Here is a 3,910-nt window from a genome sequence, read left to right as displayed (position 1 = left end):
TGTCAATATGGACCAAAATCTCTGAGGAATGCTTCCAGCACCTTGTTGAATCTATGCCACAAAGAATTGAGGCAGTTCTGAAGGCAAAAGGGGGCCCAACCCGTTGCTAGCGTGGTGTACCTAATAAAGTGGCCGGTGAGTGTAGAATCCTTAATAAAATGTCAGTGATTATGGATAACATTATGGAAATAATAACTATTGAAATAATAAATAAGAATTCAAAAAAACATAATTATAAGTTGTGAATGTCGATCACCTGAATCCAACATAAAGCTATTCACGGATAGGTTCATGGACGTCTTTGAGGGGAGTTGTAATAAAAAATTTTGTTTTGTGTGGGGACTTTAACATTGCCCTGGGTAATAAAACTGACTCAAATAATATTGGTACATTTACAAACTCAATGCACAGTTTAAATCTCAATCCAATGATATCAAAACCCATCAGAATCACAACTCACAGTGCGACAATAATTGATATATTTTTTTACAAATATAATAAATGGAGATGTGTTGGGTGGTATTTTGACATCTGATATAAGTGATCACCTACCAGTTTTCTTGATTTATAAAAATAATCAATATAATACAAAAGTAGTTACAATCAAAGAAAAAACAATAAACACATCAAAGAAAGTGTTGGATAAATTAAAAGACAATCTAAAAAAACTGGAGGGTTGTATTTGTTTTGTTTTTTTATTGATGGCCTCCCTTCTCCCCTTATAGCCATCCTCTCCACACCATTATTATGAAATGTTTTTTTTATAATAGAAGAAAAAGAAGGAGAAAGAAAAAAGTGAAATGTAATGAGAAAGAGTGAAAAAGACATTAGAGGGTATGTAAAATATATGTTGAGAAAACACAAGACAGCACACCGGACTTCTAGGCTCCACACCTTTTTTTTTAAGTGAAGAGAAAATAGAGACACAGAGAAAAACAGAGAGAGAAGTAGGAGGAGGGTTGTATTTGTTGATGATATGAACAAAGCATGTAATGTGTTTATGAATGTTGTGGAAGATTTGTATGAAAAGAACTGTGTCCAAAACAGTTACTGTATACAAAGATAAATTCTGTTGACAAGCCAAGGATGACAAAAGGGTTGAGAAATGCTTATATAAAAAAAGAATAATTTATATTCATACTTCTTGAAATTAAGAACAAAAAAATCAGAAGAGAAATACAATAAGTATAAAAACAAGCTAGTATAGATTATAAGAAAGCTTAAGAAAGAAAATTACAGTGATTTATTAGATAAAAGTAAAAGAGCTATGAAGGCAACGTGGAGAATAATAAATTGTGTTTTGAAAAATAAAGCAAAATCAAGCATTTCACAATACTTTGTTGAGGATTACAGTGAAATTTATGATCAGAATGAAAGTGTAAATAGATTTAATAATTATTTTGTGAATGTAGGCCCAAGTCTTGCAGCTCAAATATCAAAAGTTGATAATAATGTAAGCCATACAGAAATGAGTTGTACCAACATTATTTTTCTTAAGGAAACTGACAAAGAAGAAATAATGAATATTGTAACAAATCTTGCTAACAAAAGATCAAAAGACTGGTTGGAAATGGTTATGAAGTTTATAAAGGAAATTATGGATTAAGTCATTGAACCATTTATATATATATATCTGTAATCTATCATTGTCAACTGGAATATTTCCCGACAACATGAAAATAGCCAAAGTAATACCTCTCTACAAAAATGGTGAGAAACATATGTTTACAAACTATAGACCAACATCTTTATTACCACAAATTTCAAAAATTTTGGAAAAGTTGTTTGTAACCAGATTGGATCAGTTCATTGATAAACAAAATATTTTGAGCAACAATCAATATGGTTTTAGAGCTAATAACTCAACATCAATGGCTCTCATGGACTTGAACAATTAACAACAGCTGTTGATCAAAAACAGTACCGTGTCAGAATTTTTGTTGATTTAAAAAAAGCATTTGATACCACTGACCACAGTATCTTTCTAGAGAAATTAAACAAATATGGTATAAGAGGTCCAGCACTACAGTGGGTATCAAGTTATTTAACCAATGGGAAACCGTTTGTACAAATTAATAATGTAAGATCTGAACTTTGTAATATTGTCTGTGGGGTTCCACAGGGTTCTATACTGGGACCAAAGTTGTTTCTCCTATACATTAATGACTTGGTAAATGTTTCGGGGTTGTTTAAATGTGTTTTATTTGCAGACGACACCACATTTTTTTTTTGCTTGGGTAATAACATAGAACAGATGCTGGAAATAATGGAAATGGAATTTGTAAAAGTATGAAATTGGTTTAAACATAAAATTATTATCATTAAATTTGGATAAAACAAATTACATGATATTTAGTAAAAGAAAGAAAACAATTAATATTCCCTTTAGAGTAGAAGGTTTTGAGATCTGTAGAGTCAATGAGGTGAAGTTTTTGGGTGTCATCATTGACGAAAAACTGACACTGAGGCCTCATATAAATGACTTAAGAACAAAAATGGCAAAATCTATAGCAGTACTGTATAAAGTTAAGGAGTTATTTAATGAYAAAGCACTATTTACACTRTATAATGCAATAATTGTTCCACATTTGATTYATTGTATAGAAGTCTGGGGAAATGYATGTAAAACCATTACTAATCCTATTTTTATTTTACAAAAAAGAGCCATAAGAATTATTACAAGAAAGCATTACTATCACCCATCTAACATATTGTTTCACCAATTAAAGTTGTTAAAATTTCAGGAGTTGGTTGATTATAACATTGTGCAGGTTATGTATAAAGCTCATAGAAATGTGTTACCTTCAAACAGCCAATCATATTTTGTTAAAAGGGAAAGCTGTTATAATTTGAAGGGATTACAAATGTTTGTTCAACTGAAAATCAGAACATATTTGAAAGACAGATGCACTTCAGTAAAAGCTATAAGACTATCTGGAGGATGACTGTGAGCATTGGATCAGTTAATTCCTTTAAGAAAATCATCAAGGAAAACTTATTAAAGAAATATGAAATTGTTTAATTTGTATTAGTTACTGTCAGAGGAGTTTATTGCTTTTATTATTTGTTATATCATTGATTTTTTTAAAAGGAGCAGATGTAATAAGATTTTTTTTCTTCTGCTGCCTTTCATTTTATTTTATTTTGTATTGTTTTGTTGTGTGGAATATTTTGTTTGATTTTTAATGAAATGAATAAATGAATTGATTAAAAAAATATATTTCCCCATTAATTTCAAATATGCAAATACAGATTCAAACTGAGCAATTCAGTTTCTGATGGCACAAGTTTCTTTCCATAAATGTCAATCAGTCAGCTTCCTAAAGTTGTGATAAATCCTGTTTCTGTTACCAGATATTTAAAAAATAAAAGTCTCATTCAAAAACTTTACAAATATCTCAAGAACGCAAAACCCCTGCAAGAGAACTTAAAAAGTATTGCAAGGAAACACAATAATATAGCAAGGTTATTCAAAAAGTATTGCAAAGAACCGTTGAAAGTACTGCAAGGGGACACAACAAGGCTTGTAGGGTCACGCAAAAGAAACACAAAGAAACTGTCAGCCTTAAAAGAAAGCAAGCAGCATGTCTTTCAGCTGCAACCGCAAGTCTAAGAATGATCACTCCAATAGTAATTGATCCAAGCAAAAAAAAAAAAATACTTTTTGAATATCTGAATACAACCTTTGATGAGAAGAAAACACTCACATCAAATATTATGAAAACACACTCAGGCACACACATTCCTACCTGTTCTTCTTTCATCGCCCTCAGGCTGTTTGTGTCTTCTGCAAGACAACATTTCCTTAGATGTCAACTGGAATGGCTCTGAATGGTGTCTATGGATACTTGAAACACACACACACACACACACACACACACACACACACACACACACACACACACACACA

This window comes from Austrofundulus limnaeus, unplaced genomic scaffold, assembly GCF_001266775.1.
Source record: "Austrofundulus limnaeus strain Quisiro unplaced genomic scaffold, Austrofundulus_limnaeus-1.0 Scaffold221, whole genome shotgun sequence".
Taxonomy (NCBI): domain Eukaryota; kingdom Metazoa; phylum Chordata; class Actinopteri; order Cyprinodontiformes; family Rivulidae; genus Austrofundulus; species Austrofundulus limnaeus.
Note: the sequence above shows the minus strand (reverse complement) of the source record.